The sequence below is a fragment of the Nilaparvata lugens genome, chromosome 4 (genome assembly GCF_014356525.2).
Source record: "Nilaparvata lugens isolate BPH chromosome 4, ASM1435652v1, whole genome shotgun sequence".
In the NCBI taxonomy this organism is placed as follows: Eukaryota; Metazoa; Arthropoda; class Insecta; order Hemiptera; family Delphacidae; genus Nilaparvata; species Nilaparvata lugens.
In genome coordinates, this window is record NC_052507.1 from 67,108,903 (window position 1) to 67,127,687 (window position 18,785).

The window sequence follows — 18,785 nt, forward strand, 5'->3', positions numbered from 1 at the left end:
CCGACACAACGTGGGGCATCAAACGTTGAGAAATATTGCTCATGGTTTATGATTGTAGTTTTGGTTTTTGGTTTAATTGTTGAAAGTTTATAATTATCAATTCTAGTACATGTTCATGCCCCTCCCCGGAGCAGAACTTGACAAAATATAGAGGGTATGTCAGTCCACATTGAGGTATGAGACATTTATTATTATAGTACATAGCTTTTACAATTCGTGAAGAAGGAACAAGTTTCTATATCACCCTTCAATTATTTATTTTTTGCGGATGATGCCTACATGAACATTTTTCTCAAACGTCCAAGCCATCATCGGGATTCGAACACACAAACCGCAGGCGGTGTTAGCAGACCATAGTTTGTAACGCCCTTACCACTAGACCAACCCATCAGCAATGTTTCTCATTTACTATCAAATATAATGTTTTATTATCAAACGTGTATTATATATTCATATTGAATGGGAGAATATTTGATAAAAATGCCATCAACCGCATTATCTGCTCACTATAGGACCTGTATTCAACTATATGCGGGTATCCACGACCTCATTTCTGTTCACCAATACTCGATCACATCATATCGGTTCAACAGAATCCAATTACATTAATCGATGGCAATGTGTTCACTCACAGACTGTCAATTTGATCAACTATATGAACATATTAATCAAGCAATATCTGATTATCAAATTTGGTCCTCTAATGACACATTGTCAAACATGTCCTTTATTGTAGAGTGGTTTGCCACTACTCTTGAGCAGAGTGTTGGTCACATAGACATGTCTTTATAAGCTTATCTGGAGAATGTGACGGCCCTTGTCTCCAAGAGGATGCGTTAGTCTTCGAGTGGCCTATATCTATATACACCACACGCTTGTTTGTTCTCACGAAATTAGTCAATTTGCATATGTACAAAGCCCGGCTGGAGGCTTGACTGATGAAGAGCACTGAGTAAGCCCGGGCACTCAGTTTAACATTAGACCTAGTTGAATTGCCTGGCCCACCAATTGCCGTTCTCATATACATACAAACATAAAACTAATCTGACCAATGATTCACCCTGATACTACTTCCTTATTCGAATGAAGGTCACATTGAGAAGTAGGACAATCTCCTGGATGAGAAAACGTATGGGCCTATCACGGAAAAGCGATCACGAAAAACTCCGAAATACATCTGGAGCAACAATGTCATGTAGGACTCACATTTTACGATTGACCTACGACGTAAATACACCTCTAATTGTAACGATATTGATATCCAATACTCTCCACTTCCATGGTACTGAATCAACCTGTCAAGAGGAACGTTTTCACAGAGTCGGACAAAATTATAACATGACTGAGTGACGACTTAATGTTGATACACATGAGTAAATTATGATGATGGTATAATACTATTTATTGTATGATTACACAATTTGTTCCTTAGCAAATTGAGAACTATTGAACATTTTTCCTGTTGAATGAATTTATTCACCAAGAATAATAAATAAATAGTATCCCAAACGATCTCATAAATCAACAAATGATAATAACAACGAAGTATATTTATTACATTGAAAATAAAAACTGGATAATCCAAAAATAATATTTTAATATCAAAATAACATAGCTTTTTCTTAAAGGTCTCTTGCAAAAATTTTTATATACTGTTAAAAGATCCGTTAGAATTAATTATTAGAATTACATATGTTTAGAAATTCTGGAGTGCAGCATTTTGTTTTATTCTTTATTCATTTTTTCATTCCATTAGTATTGGGGCACTACTCCTACTGGCGGACTAGTTCTCACTTATGCCAGAAGATTTCCACCAAGCTCATGCTATTTAAATTATTGAATAATAATGTAATGATAATCCTCAATCCATTCAGTTTGAATGTGCATTATAACTCTTACTAGTTAGGAATGGAAGTACTAATACTATTATTGTTCAATTTTATTTTTTAGTGAGGAATGTTATTTATTTGAATTGATTGTGATGAATTGCATTTGTGTTTTATAGTTGAATGTTTGTACCTACTTTGTGGAAATAAATTCGAATTGAATAGAATATAATAGGATCTTGTTTTTCTGAGGATGATGCCCAAACGAGCTGTAGACATTGAGACGTTTCAACCTTGAAACGGGAGTAGCAGGCACATGGATCTTATTAACTCAGCCAGAGAAAACTTATACGAATAAATATAGTTTCATTCCATGACTTAGCTTATAAGCGCGACCACGACACAAATAATTGCTCCCCGAACAATTTCAATTTCCAACAATTCTTATCAATCCTCAACAATCCAAATGACGTTCAGTCAACGTGTAAATTCGTGTTAATTCTATCATGAACCATATGAATCTGATTCATGTGATATAAGCTTGGATCTGATTTTCATTGAGTGAGTTTCAGCACGAGATACATGATGTGCTTATTCAACAAACTAACCTCAACTGTCTGGATCACATAATTAAATCATTGCAAGGAGTGATGCATTTATCAGTCATGTGCAGCTGTTATTCTATTCGGTGCATCATCCCGAAATTTGTACTCAATTAAGTTATGCATACATCCAAGCGTGAAATGGTAGATGCATGATGCTGACAAAACAACAGCGTCATCTCGCAACAAATAGATAAGCTCTGTCATAGCCCGAATTATCATACAAAGCTTTACACGAACGGATTCTGCTGGATACAATCACTGACCTGTACGAACAAGATGAGACCACATAATCATTTGACAAACAAGTTAAACCTCCAGGTAGTTATTACAACGCAGTGATAATATTGATGGAATTTGATCTGATTCAACTAGAGCCAATTGCCGGTGAAATACAATTGGGATCGATTCTGTAGCTGGAAGCACATCATTGATAAGCTTCATGGAAATGGGGTTCGCAAGATATTCAAGGACAGTGGAACTTCCAATTACGCTAATTGAGAGACCAATTTGATCAATATTTTATTCAGGGTAGGAGTTTTCGAATTTATATACTGTTTTACTGCATACTGCTTGTTGTTTTGTACTTTTGGAATAAATAAATTTCAAATAAATTTCAAATTATATGGATCACTTTCCTTCCAAGTTGATTGTTTATGAACATGATCTTATTTTACCAAAATTTGAAATTGTTTGTTTTATTTTGATTATTTGTAGTTTCAGATTGATGATATGGTTTAGAAACTGGAATGGACATAACCCACATAATTGACCGAGCAAAGTGAGGTCTAAGATTCAAGTCGACGGTTTGGTATTTCTCTTAATGTTTAAATGTTTATATGTTTATATGTTGCGCATTTACGGCGAAACGCGATAATAGATTTTTATGAAATTTGACAGGCATGTTCCTTTTTAAATTGTGCGTCGACGTATATACAAGGTTTTTGGAAATTTTGCATTTCAAGGATAATATAAAAGGAAAAAAGAGCCTCCTTCATACGCCAATATTACCGTAAAAATCAGACTATAGAATTATTCATCATAAATCAGCTGTCTCGTGAAGTATAAAAAAACATCGAACATCTTGAAAATTTATCTTTTCATTAACGTTAGTAGACAGTTGACTATAATACTACCCGTTCAAAAACATCGAACATCTTGAAAATTGTATCTTTCCATCAAAGTTGTAGACAGTTGCAGCCAGACCTGATAACAGCGCTCACACTCACATTCCGGGACGACACGTCACAGTACGATAGGACAGAAAGCTCTATATTTATTTAGGATTTTGTTCTAGACATTTTAAATTGATAAATTATTTATTAATTTTTGAGAAAACATAACAACAGGTCAATGTAACTTACTGAGCGCGGGGTCTACTGTTCACAGAACTACTAGTATTTGGACGATTTGAGACAAAATTAGGAAATTGAAGAAGTTTTGGCCTGTATTTTCCTTTTCCGACTATTGTATTATTTGCTATATAGATGACATGAAAAAAATGAATTGTAATGACAAAATCACTAATTGTCAAAACCACTAATTTATTAAAATAACTCGAGGTTTTTTTTTGTTCTTGTTATACAATCTCTAGTAAACTGGAAGCTTGTACGGAAGAATGACCAGCAAAATGTAGAGTATTTGTGGAGCCTCACGATTCGCCAATAGCTGTTGACCAACGAAGGTTGAGCTCGAATGTCATTGGCCGATTGTAGCGATCTGCTTATAGAATTTGGTACTTCAATACACATTATCATACATGCCTTGATGTCCTTCAGTTGTAGATTGGTTCTCCATTGAATTCTGTCTCTGTTACTTGTGTTTTTGTCTGTGTCAGTACTCATTTGCATTCTCCGGAGATTCTGGAATTTTTACAGATATGGGACTTGTGGCAGTTGATAGAGCTTATCAATGACTACACACTCATACACACACACACACACACACACACACACACACACACACACACACAAACACACACACACACACATACATACAGACCAATACCCAAAAACCACTTTTTTGGACTCAGGGGACCTTGAAACGTATAGAAATTTAGAAATTGGGGTACCTCAATTTTTTTCGGAAAGCAATACTTTCCTTACCTATGGTAATAGGGCAAGAAAAGTAAAAATGATCAAATATTTCCTCGCTTTTGTCAGTGGCAATTATCAACATGAATGACCCAGTAGCCTCCTAGATTGGCATGGGTGTCCCCACACAGTTCACCGCTAATAAATAGCGATAGTATTCAGATGGCGTTGCGTTGCACATGCCGTTGACACGCTTTCGGAATAATGGTGGTGGCAGTGGAGTTGGTCTATAGCCGGCGCTTGATTGATGGCACCCTGGTTTAAAAACCATTACGCGACCCTTTCGAGTAACCATGAAAGGTGTTTGTGGCCTTTTGTGCCTCTCGGGCCTTGACCGTGGAACCGTGGCCTGCTATCATAAACACACTCATTGTTTCCGTCCATATTGAACTCCTGCAATAGGCTTATTTCGCAAATGAGGGGTATCGGTGACGTCACATGATTAATTCGATGCAACGCTTGAAATTAAATCAATTATTCATTCACTCGATTCCCTTGTAATAAATGCAGAATTTGTGATCGTTATTCATTCAAAATGATCTGTACGAATTATTTATAAGTCTGGCAATGGAGTTGAAAACTTCAAATCCCAACGAATTTATGAATTACTAAGCATTATGTGGGTTTCTGTACATCTGGAAAAACCATATCAAACTTGAATAATTATCTAAAATATTTGTGATGATTCATCAAATACATCTAGTGAACCCTCTACTTTAGAATCTTTCTCATTGAGTAATGCTCAATGATTGGTTGTTAGTGATTCATGAATGTGTAAAATCATTTATTAGTATTGTCATTTAATCAATTGTAATATTACCTACTATGATTCATACGCCAATCCCAATTGATTTGAATAGAGGATGATTGCATGTTACTATAACATCCAAATATCTGCTTGTTATTAGAGTTTTACGAGGTGGAGGAGAGCTGAATACAAGGAATTACATTTCTGTAAATATTTGGAAATTCTTCAACAACCAGACTGATTTTATCAATAGTTGATAGTATTATCAGACTTCAGCATTCGAACTAAAAAATGATAGATCATTTCGACATATCTAATAATTATTGAGTCATTTTTTCGATTATACGTTTCAGAATTCATGTGTTGAGGTACAGTTTTGTATTCTAGTTTTTCAAATATGAGAAATATCATTGAATTGTGATGAATGATGAAATGTGATGAATGAATGCACAATAAGAATGAAATATCCCTATTCATCGATTTGTGTAGAAGCAGTTCGAAAATAAGCTTTACAATAAGTTTCACAATATCTAATCGTAGTATGAAATGATTCTAATCAGTATTTGGAAAGTGTAGTAAGGAGTGTGTTTGACATTCTATTACAAAACCTTTCAAGTGAACTTGCATTTCCTCAACGCATATAGCGGAGCTTGGAAACTATTTATGAACGTAATGGAATTTCTAATAGAGCAGAATATTATTGCAAGTTCAATTTTCACGTCAGTTATGAGTTCGATATAGCTGCGAGCTGCATTTACATTTCCTACCAGATTGAACAGCATTAAATTGCTTGACACTGGGAAACTGGGTTGGAATTATCGAATATACGAAAATCAAGTCTGCTAATTGTTCTCACTTGATGAACTAAAAGTGGGATAGATTCTTATTTACTGATTGAGGATGAAGAATCGAAAATACAGTAGCCTACTCATGTACTTGTATTCGTAGTAAGTTTTCTTTGATTTTGATAACAGTAATACGTATTGGTACGTACTCGTATTAGTGCTTATTATTATGAATGTTTGCATCGGCTTCGCCGAGAATCAAGATGAATGAGCTTGATAATTTTTTTCTATCAAATGAGAAAACAAAATACTGATGAAAATGCTTATTGCTTCATTTGTTCATCGATTCTTTTAATCAGTTCATTCCGTTCGATAGTCATTTCTCATGAAGAATTTTTCTAATTAACTAAGATAATATATGATTTTTTGTTTCTGCTTAGGTATTCTTATTAATCATAGTTCTCGACTCACTCCAGTATAAGGTTTTTTGAAGATTCGACTTACTGGAGATTGATTCTTCAAGGAACTTCGCTTTGTCAATTTTGCAACGTTTTGTCACATCAATCAATTTTGACCTAAAAAAAACAACCTGCACGTTTTGTCGTATCCATATAAAGTGTGGATGGAATTGTAGAATCAAGCAGAAAAACATTGGTAGATGCAAAAATATGTCGATTGAATTCAATTCATTGATGTAAAAAATGTAGGAAGCTGTAACAATCAAATTAACTCAAACAACTCGTTCTGTGGCACTTGATTTGATGGAGTGATCCGTGTTGTGGTTGATAGAGTGCTTGAGTAGCAGCTTAAGAAGATTCCGAGTTCAAACGCACTCATTATCGAAATAACTTTTAGTAATTATTATTAATATTCCATGTGTAGAATTTTTAGTTTTCATTCTATTTGATTTCCTTTTCCCAACTTAATTCTTAGATGATTGGTAACTTATAGATGAACATTTATATACTAGTAGCTACGGGTGTAGGAAAACTCAAACCATCAAATTTTATCGCACTTCCAGTGATAGGGACCTCTTTCTGAATCGTTCACCTTCGAGTGTTTGCATTCAATAACAGCTTGAGAGCTGCATGCACAAATTGGTGGAGAGACGCGAAGAGTTCTGTACATCGTTTGTATGTTATGCTCTGAGCACACCACTTTTCCCCTCAACGAAACGGAAAAATACGCCAAGTTTGTCACTTTGCTCGCATCTGGCTGGCGTAGCATGATAATACCACTCCCAGCGACGCTGCAAATGGGAAAAACATTAGGGATAATAAAGTGTTGCCACTGTTTGTGGGTCACATCATGTTCTTGTTCTCGTCTGTTGCTTTATTCGCGAGAACAACACTTTCTGCGACTCTATTTGTAACTATATAGTTCATGTAATAATAGAGATTTCATCGTTCCATGGAGCTGCAATTCACGCATCAGTGCGTCATCTCAAAGACAGTGACTGATTTCAGTGATTGGAAAAAGGACGGAATATGGTTCAGTTGTAACGATATTTGCTTCTAACAAACTCTCACTTCAGAGCGAATAACCGTCGGCATCAGTATGTTCGTGATATTATTAATTGATAGATGATTTTTTGAGTCTTCTATGGACTTGAGTTTGAAATTGTTGTTCAGTGATTGACGTATTGCGAGAAATTTCTATATTCCTGTTTATCATTGTATGAATAATCAATAATTTCGATAATTTTCAGAGTAGTTGTGAAGACGAAATTGCGGTTGTTGTACTTTTTTATTCCCAATTATTCATACTAGATGAATATAGTAGCAGATATAGGCCTAATATTGTCAAACCACAGATTTATTCAATAGTTGAGTTTGAACGATCAGATTCATTCAAAACAATACAACACAAACAATGAAGTTTAATCATAGATTTGTTAGTTCATTTGTTTCAGTATTTTTTATTTCATAGTTTTTCCATGTCTTTGCCACATTTTACATGTCTTGTAACATCTATCAATTTATTTCGTAGCATGTAACTATTCAATAATCTCCCATAGCTGTGTTTGCTGTTTCAATCGTCATTTTGTTACGTTTGTCCAAATCACTATTAGAGGAGGGGCTTGTCTAAGCCAATGACAGACGTTCACTTTGATCTGGTCACGGATTCCACCAATAACGGTTCTCGGCTGTCCGTGTAAATAATAGTACTCTTTACTTTGGTTTCAGTTTGGTATAACAACCAAAACCGATATCTCGATTTTTTATAAATCTGTGATTTGACAATATCTAGTCTTTATTCAGTAATATTGATATTAATGGAGTAAATGCTTAAGTATTTAAATATTAATCATTATTCTTTCGCTTGCGACTTGATTATCAATAGAAACGTACATTGATCATGTTGAATGATTCATTCCTGTACTTAATAGTTATTAAGGATATTACATATTTAAAATATTGGTTCAATAATCCAAGTTCAGACTTCAATTTACAGTTTGTTACATTATACCAAATTCAATTCGTTTCTTATATTCCTAGATAGGATATTATAGATTCATCACCTCATCTCCAATTAGGAGAGATACTCATGGATCATTTATATATCCCATTTAGAAGACTTATTACTCTAGTCTGTAATCACTGCTCTTTGTTATACTTGATATATTTCCTCTCTATTCTCCCTATACCCTATTGATTGATATCCTAAACCCCAGGGTAGAATGTCATGCTTCAAATCCCAACGAATTTATGAATTACTAAGCATTATGTGGGTTTCTGTACATCTGGAAAAACCATATCAAACTTGAATAATTATCTATAATATTTGTGATGATTCATCAAATACATCTAGTGAACCTCTACTTTGGAATCTTCTCATTGAGTAATGCTCAATGATTGGTTGTTAGTGATTCATGAATGTGTAAAATCATTTATTAGTATTGTCATTTAATCAATTGTAATATTACCTACTATGATTCATACGCCAATCCCAATTGATTTGAATAGAGGATGATTGCATGTTACTATAACAAATCATCCAAATATCTGCTTGTTATTAGAGTTTTACGAGGTGAAGGAGAGCTGAATACAAGGAATTACATTTCTGTAAATATTTGGAAATTCTTCAACAAACAGACTGATTTTATCAATAGTTGATAGTATTATCAGACTTCAGCATTCGAACTAAAAAATGATAGATCGACATATCTAATAATTATTGAGTCATTTTTTCGATTATACGTTCCAGAATCCATGTGTTGAGGTACAGTTTTGTATTCTAGTTTTTCAAATATGAGAAATATCATTGAATTGTGATGAATGATGAAATGTGATGAATGAATGCACAATGAGAATGAAATATCCCTATTCATCGATTTGTGTAGAAGCAGTTCGAAAATAAGCTTTACAATAAGTTTCACAATATCTAATCGTAGTATGAAATGATTCTAATCAGTATTTGGAAAGTGTAGTAAGAAGTGTGTTTGACATTCTATTACAAAACCATTCAAGTGAACTTGCATTTCCTCAACGCATATAGCGGAGCTTGGAAACTATTTATGAACGTAATGGAATTTCTAATAGAGCAGAATATTATTGCAAGTTCAATTTTCACGTCAGTTGTGAGTTCGATATAGCTGCTAGCTGCATTTATATTTCCTACCAGATTGAACAGCATTGAATTGCTTGACACTGGGAAACTGGGTTGGAATTATCGAATATACGAAAATCAAGTCTGCTAATTGTTCTCACTTGATGAACTAAAAGTGGGATAGATTTTTATTTACTGATTGAGGATGAAGAATCGAAAATACAGTAGCCTACTCATGTACTTGTATTCGTAGTAAGTTTTCTTTGATTTTGATAACAGTAATACGTATTGGTACGTACTCGTATTAGTGCTTATTATTATGAATGTTTGCATCGGCTTGGCCGAGAATCAAGATGAATGAGCTTGATAATTTTTCTCTATCAAATGGGAAAACAAAATACTGATGAAAGTGCTTATTGCTTCATTTGTTCATCGATTCTTTTAATCAGTTCATTCCGTTCGATAGTAATTTCTCATGAAGAATTTCTCTAATTAACTAAGATAATATATGATTATTTGTTTCTGCTTGGGTATTCTCATTAATCATGGTTCTCAACTTACTCCAGAATAAGATTTTTGAAGATTCGACTTACTGGAGATTGATTCTTCAAGAAACTTCGCTTTGTCAATTTTGGACCGTTTTGTCGCATCAATCAATTTTTGACCTAAAAAAACAACCTGCACGTTTTGTCGTATCCATATAAAGTGTGGATGGAATTGTAGAATCAAGCAGAAAAACATTGGAAGATACAAAAATGTGTCGATTGAATTCAATTTATTGATGGAAAAAATGTAGGAAGCTGTAACAATCAAATTAACTTAGACAACTCGTTCTATGGCACTTGATTTGATGGAGTGATCCGTGTTGTAGTTGATAGAGTGTTTGAGTAGCAGCTTAAGAAGATTCCGAGTTCAAACGCATTCATTATCGAAATAACTTTTAGTAATTTTCATTAATTCCATTTGTAGAATTTTCAGTTTTCATTCTATTTGATTTCCTTTCCCGACTTGATTCTCAGATGATTGGTAACTTATAGACGAACATGTATATACTGGTAGCTACGGGTGTAGGAAAACTCAAACCATCAAATTTTATCGCACTTCCAGTGATAGGGACCTCTCTCTGAATCGTTCACCTTCGAGTGTTTGCATTCAATAACAGCTTGAGAGCTGCATGCACAAATTGGTGGAGAGACTTGGCGAAGAGTTCTGTACATCGTTTGTATGTTATGCTCTGAGCACGCCACTTTCCCATCAGCGAAACGGAAAAATACGCCAAGTTTGTCACTTTGCTCGCATCTGGTTGGCGTAGCATGATAATACCACTCCCAGCGACGCTGCAAATGGGAAAAACATTAGGGATAATAAAGTGTTGCCACTGTTTGTGGGTCACATCATGTTCTTGTTCTCGTCTGTTGCTTTATTCGCGAGAACAACACTTTCTGCGACTCTATTTGTAACTATATAGTTCATGTAATAATGGAGATTTCATCGTTCCATGGAACTGCAATTCACGCATCAGTGCGTCATCTCAAAGACAGTGACTGATTTCAGTGATTGGAAAAAGGACGGAATATGGTTCAGTTGTAACGATATTTGCTTCTAACAGGCTCTCACTTGAGAGCGAATAACCGTCTGCAGCAGTATGTTTGTGATATTATTAACTGATAGATGATTTGAGTCTTCTATGGACTTGAGTTCTAAATTGATATTTAGTGATTAATGTACTGCAAGAAATTTCTATAGTTTATCATTGTACAAATAATCAATAATATCGATAATTTTCTGAGTAGTTGAGAAGGTGATATTGCAGTAGTTGTTCTTTTTTTATTCCCAATTCTAATATTCATACTAGATGAAAAGAGTGGCAGATATATTGTGAAACCACAGATTTATTCAATAGTTGATATAAACGATTCTATTCATTTAAAACAATACAACACAAAAAATGTAGTTTCATCATGAATTTGTAATAGCATTTTTTATTTCATAGTTTTTCCATGTCTGCAACATCTTTCAAGTCTTGCAACATCTATCAATTTATTTCGTAGCATGAAATAATATCTCATTTTCGGTTTGCTGTTCCAATCGTCATTTTGTAACTCTGTAATTCGTCAGTTTGTTCGAATCACTATTAGGGGAGGGGCTTGTCTAAGCAAATGACAGACGTTCACTTTGATCTGGTCACGAATTCCACCAATAACGGTTCTCGGCTGTCAACTCTCTGTATAAATAATAATACTCTTTACTTTGGTTTGAGTTTGGTATAACAACCAAAACCGTTATCTCGATATTTTATAAATCTGTGATTTGACAATATCTAATCTTCGTTCAGTAATATTGATAATAATGGAGTAAATGCTTAAGTATTTGAATATTAATCAATATTCTTTCGCTTGAGACTTGATTATCAATAGAAACGTACATTGATCATGTTGAATAATTCATTCCTGTACTTCATAATTATTAAGGACATTCCAAATATGAAATATTGGTTCAATAATCCAAGTTCAGACTTATAACAAATTCAATTCGTTTCTTATATTCCTATATAGGATATTATAAATTTATCACCTCATCTCTAATTAGGAGAGATACTCATGGATCATTTATATATTCCATTTAGAAGACATAACTCTAGTCTGTAATCACTGCTCTTTGTTATACTTCATATATTTCCTCTCCATTCTCCCTATACCCTATTGATTGATATCCTAAACCCCAGGGTAGAATGTCATGCTTCAACTCAAAACAAATATTAGAATAATCATGTGGACACGATTTTAAATTAATCTATAAAATTTTATATTCGTTATATATTTCCTCGATCAATCAATCTCATCCCTATAAAATTGGATACATATAGTTTACGATCTCTGATATTTGGACGGTATAGAGCAGCAGTGCTGTTCTATTACTTTCTAGTGGAATACTGGAAGTCGAAATTTTCAATTGAAATTTTGCAACTCTCTTGCGAAGTTATATAATAAAATAATATTGCAACTCTTTTGTGAAGTGATATAACGTAGTAGCGTAGTTGAAGAGATACTCCCACCAAATACGATACTTACGGAGCTCTCTGCTAGATTGCTGTTATTGTGTTATGAGAACTATTTTATCAGCTTCAACTCTCTACAACTTTCTATTGGTGAGAAAGAATAGGATGAATGTCGTTGATGGAGAAGGGAATATAAAATTTTCTGAATAGCTGAGATCAAGCAGAACACTTGAATTTTTCCACTAGCTTTGAGTGATAGCTTGTTGTTCTACTGGTGCGACTGGAATTACCTTTGGAGCTGGATCGTAAATATGCACTCGTGACTTTTGAATTGGATCCGGAGCGAGTGATGAGTCGGCACTCGGCTCTCCAGCAGACGAGAACTAGGATCGCTTTTCTCTGGAATTTTCACACTGGCTGCAAACTTTTCAGCGATAAATTCGCAAGCCAACCGTGAAGGCGAGCGGGTGAGAGGTTCAGTCTCCCAACTATTCGAAACTTTCAACAATTCCTCACGAAAAGTCAGCGGGACTCCGAATCAAGGACACTTGACCTGATTTCTCTTTTTCCGATCGTAACATGTGGAAATCGCCCTCACCATGGTCAGTTACACCAGATTTCAATTTGTAAGTCCTCCACTCCCTACTCAACTCATTTCTTCAACACCCCAGAATAGCGATGGGAGAACAGCTTACAGTGAATCGCATTTCAACGATTATGCGTCTTTACATTACAAATTGATGTTCATTACTATCAGAAAGAATTTTTTTGCAGGAGGTTTGTTCAGGTACCTTACCACTTCAAAACTCAAGCCTCTAGAATGAAATAATCAATCTATCGGCTATCCATTCTCTAGTAAGTAGAAATTACAAGATTAACATTTAATTACATTAACATTGTTATGCACTTTCAAATATTACTGAGAAAAAATCTACCAGAGGGATAACTAGTTCTAGTGTAGGAAATATCAATATTTTCATCAATCTCTTATTCAAATGTTAGACGAGACCTGATGTAAGCTATACTCCAATACAATCTGAACCAATCTATTCAAATATTGTTTTTCAGAAAATGGATTCGTTTAACAAACTCTCATATCAATTATGGCTTTCATTCATCAGTATCAAATCACTAAACCTGAATGAGACACATCAATCAATCAATCAATCAATCAATTTTATTGGAAAATAATTTTTTACAATGTTGGGTCCTGCTAAACCCATGGGTTTTTCAGCAGGTGCCATATCAAAACAAAATTTTTCACAACTTTAAATTAAAATAAAGTACAAATAAAATAAAATTAGGCTATTTGTCGTGAATACAAGAAATGAAAAAAAGGAATTACAATAATAATGAGAAAATGAAAAAGAACATAGTAATCATAAATAAAAGTAATAGAGTTAATAAATAACATTATTATAAGCATGATAAATAAGTATGACAAGGTGATGCATGAAGCATGATGAATATTATTAATGAATATTATTAATCTGGCTCTATAATGATCATTCCTACATTGAAAGATGCTCTTTGAGGAAAACATTACTTTCACTTCGACATTACTTTGTGAAAATCATAAAAATACTTTCCTTGTCTTCTAGTTAGAGAAGGCCGACCCATGCATGAATTTTTTAAACAGAATATAAGAGGCTCTGCAATGCAGACGTTCTTATGAATTTGAAATATGAAGAATGTAGAGGATACGTGTATTTGGCAAGAAATGAGAAAACTGTTTATACTCTTGTTCTTCCTATATGTCAGACTGTATGGAACAAAGCTGAGAGTTACTTGAATATTCCGTTTTGTGGATGAAGTAACATGATGTCATGTCAGCGATGGAAAATCGATTGCAAATGCAAAACGCTCAATGCTATGTCACTTATTTCCATTCCCTGAAGAATATTTTGTCATTTTGGAAGGATCTAGAGCATTATTTTGTCATTGCAGTGACAGAAACTATGACAGTAGCTTATCTTATTTTGTCTGAGAAATTCAAATCAGAAGAAGGGTATGAATAAGACTCTTCAGTTCCCATTGGGAAAATGTATTATGAACTAAGCAGCCATGAATTTATGGAAAATACTTCCCACAATTTTTCACAAGTTCTCCCCTTCACAAAACATTTGAAATGTTATTTGTAATGTTTGATGTCTGAAGTGTGAGAGTTAATTTGAGTGATATTAAACATTTATTTATAAAAACATTTACTTGAATGGGCTACTTTTTATTTATTTGATATACATAAGCTATCTGCTCACTGAAATTCCTTGTCATTGATGTATGTTTGACTGTATTCTCCATAATGTACACAAATAATCTCAGTTCAGTTGATTTGTATTATTCTCTCATTTTGATTTATCAAACAAATGAATAAGAGCAAGCTAGTCATAGCTCAGTATTGCATTATATGTAAGGAAAAACTTTGATTTGTATTATTCTCTCATTTTGATTTATCAAACAAATGAATAAGAGCAAGCTAGTCATAGCTCAGTATTGCATTATATGTAAGGAAAAACTCATGGAAGACCTGTTGATCCATTTCATGAATGTCATGTCATAATGAAATGGAGATTAGATATAGATTCATTTTGATGATTCATTTCGTCAGTTAATATCGAATTTATATGATTTTGAAATTATCCTTGAATATGATTGGAGTGGAAATGATTGAACGTTCAACTATATATATATATATATATATATATATATATATATATATATATATATATTATATATTATATATTATATATTATTACAGTGGGAGATAAATATGTTGTATGAATAAACCGTAATCCATTGGTATGAAATTAAATCTAACAATGAATATATTATTATAAACGGAATGGAAAATGAATACCAGCTTGCATACATTTTGGTGTTCATGCACAACTATGATTATGCATACTACTCGAATGATAGAGTATGGCTACAAAGGACGCTGTTTAAATTTTTATTACTTTGCCAATATGAATTTCAACATGATTTTTGAGTCAAGACGTGCCAAATTGATCTAATTTGAAACTAGGAGAATGATGCTTTGCACTATTCCACCCAGAATCATTCATTCCATTTACCCGAGCAAAATCGATCGACAAACGAAGGAGTTATGATAGTTCAAAGTCATACTGGTTGAATTTGAGGCTTATATTATGAATGCTTTCTACTATTTCATCTGATACAACCAGTCCCCATCCTAATATCACAGCCGTATTATCCTCTTGAATTATCCTCCACAACCTGCGCTTGTGGAGTGAATAATAGTTTCATTACTGTAACCAAGCAATAATATAGCAAAAAGAAAACCCGAATAAACCAGTCGTGAATCTTTTCGAATGTAGCTTTCGACGAAAATATGAAAACTTGAAGAGACGAGCGGGTGCAAAGCTATAAATCCTATTTGGGATTATTTCAGCCATGATGGCAAAGAAGCTTTCCATTGTACGCCGGGCTGTCAGGCTTATAAATAACGCAGAGTCCGGGCGTCATTGTGAACTTTTGTTCATGGAAAAAATACTGGGAATTACAGTGTAGTTTATGCATGGTGTTGTAGGCCTACAAGCCTCAAGCTTCATGTACACATATACATGGTGATATGTGAAGCTGTACATCTTCATTAGATCTAAAATATAACCAACTATGTTCTGTGGCCTTTCAGAAGCAAATGAAGTGGATCTGAATTAATATCCACTTCTGCAGTTGATTTGTTACATAGGAACAAATGTTCAGTGTCATCTAAGAATTTGATTTTGATTGAAATCGATCATTATTACAACAGCTCTAAACAGCTTGTATTCTTTTAAATTTCTCAAAAACCCTCATGATAGAGTGACACCTGCGAATATAAGAGCCATGCAAAAGTAGACTGAGTTAACACTATCTGAATAGATTGAATGCTTATCACCACTTATTTTATAGCTAATTACTTCTCACTGATCATGGACATTTCACTAAAGTTTATCACAATAAAACCTCTTATAATATGTATTCACAGGTGACATCCTTTCATGAGTGCTCTTGAGAGGTCTGAGAGAATACAAGCTATTCAGAAGTAATAATAATCGATAATCATGATTTATTTCAATCACAATGAATCCCTTTTGATGATACTAAACATTTGTTTCTGTAGGAGAAACATTCATCAACTTCTATCAGGTTTCTGAACAAGAGTAAAATACATAATGCATTCTACTAAATAATGCATAAACTCAATAGGAGTTTTACTGTGGACAATCATAGAATTGTTCTTTTTTATAGCTTTATCACCTAATTTATTGATCTCTCAAAACCAAGATCCATCAAGAGAGCTTCTGAGTTATCACAATACAGGGTGGGTGAAAAGTCCGAGAATGGCTTAATATCTCATACACAACGGTAATTTGACGTTTGGTACGATTGGGGATCCTACTCAAATTGAAAAAACTACTTTACAATGAATTTAATTATCTGGTCCGCCATCTTGGATCCGCCATATTGAATGCAACTTCATTTTTTTAAATAGGAAGGTGGTCATGCGATACATGATTTCGATGGGGAATTTCAAGAAAAAATGAATGGCGGAAACCGCATGTCGATAACTCAAACCGTTTCGAAGATGTTCACATTATTAATCAATACTATTCAAAGCAGAAAGGAGAGAAAAAAGTCTGAGAACGGCTTTGTATCTCATAAAAAGGAGTGATTCCGAAGTAGGTGTGATTGGGGTTGCTAATCTTGGAAATACCACTCTACTAAGACTTTAAAAATCTGCTCCGTCATCTTGGATCAACCATATTGAATGAAACTTCATTTTTTTAAATGGGAAGATGGTCATGCGATACATGATTTCGATACAGAATTTCAAGAAAAAATAAATGGCGAAAGCTGCACATCGATATCTCAAAACGTTCAGAAGTTATTCACATTATCAATCAGTACCATGCAAATCAGAAATGAAATACATTAGTGGTATTGATTATTAATGTGAATATCTTCTAAACGGTTTGAGATATCGATGTGCGGTTTTCGCCATTCATTTTTTATTGATATTCCGTATCAAAATCATGTATCGCATGACCACCTTCCTATTTAAAATGAATAAGTTGCATTCAATATGGCGAATCAAAGATGGCGGACCAGATTTTAAAAGTCATAGTAAAGTAGTATTTTCAATTCGAGTAACATCCCCAATCACACCCACCTTGGAATCACTTATTTTTTGAGATACTAAGCCGTTCTCAGACTTTTTTCTCTCCTTTCTGCTTTGAATAGTATTGTGATGTGAATATCTTCGAAACGGTTTGTGATATTGATATTCGGTTTCCTGCATTCATTTTTCTATTGAAATCCCCTATCGAAATCATGTATCGCATGACCACCTTCCTATTAAAAAAATGAAGTTGCATTCAATATGGCGGAACAGATTTTTAAAGTAATTTCAAAGTAGTTTCTTCAATTTGAGTAGGATCCCCAAACACACCCACCGTCAAATTACCTTTGTGTATGAGATATTAAGCCGTTCTCGGACTTTTCACCCACTCTGTATGAAAACTAATGCCAGTAATGAACTCAATAAAGAAAATGTGATCTCTTGTGGTGTGAAACTCCAAATACATAACGTGAAGATTCCAAGCATGGACTTTGTGGTTTAATCTTGTCTTTTTGTGCCAAGATTTATGTTTTTGAATAGGAGTAGATGAGCCTATAGCCATCAGATGGTTTCCGAATCATCGTTAGTCAGTATAAAAAAATCATGAATTACAACAAAATTGATAATACAACAATATTATTACGAAAATTCACGATGGAACATAATCATTACAATAACTAGAAATAAAAATATTACATCAATGAAAAATTGTTGAAATCATCTACTATAAATTATCTAGTATCAGTGAATTTCGGGTAGTTCGAGAGCTTCTTTGGTAGAAAGCAGAAATTTGTGGCAGAACAGTGTGGAAGCCGTCTTAATGAGCGCAGTAGTTTATGAGCTACGAGCTACTTAGGGGAGGGGATCGACTGGCGAAACTCAAGTCTCATTATCAGATTAGACTGGAGTGCCACAATTTCGTCTGCCACTGCATTCAATGGGTGGGACAACCTATATCTATATAGGGTGGGTCGAACTTTCGGGGAGCTCCACTACCTCTATACGACTTCATCATCATTCTTGTAGCACCTTACCATTCTTCATCATCATACCTTACCC

The 18,785-nt window shown here is 34.1% G+C and overlaps 1 protein-coding gene across 3 annotated transcripts in view; it reads left to right on the forward strand.

Annotated features, from left to right (window-relative positions):
• LOC111057212 (tyramine receptor 1) overlaps positions 1-18,785 on the forward strand; it is a 153,366-nt gene that overhangs the window by 57,425 nt on the left and 77,156 nt on the right. Inside the window, exon 1 of one of the 3 annotated variants that reach the window (XM_039426273.1) lies at positions 13,384-13,456. The exons of the other annotated variants lie outside the window; for them this stretch is intronic. The gene's annotated coding sequence lies outside the window, so the exon portion shown is untranslated. Of the gene's footprint in view, positions 1-13,383; positions 13,457-18,785 lie in introns of those variants that run through there. 3 annotated transcript variants of the gene reach the window in all.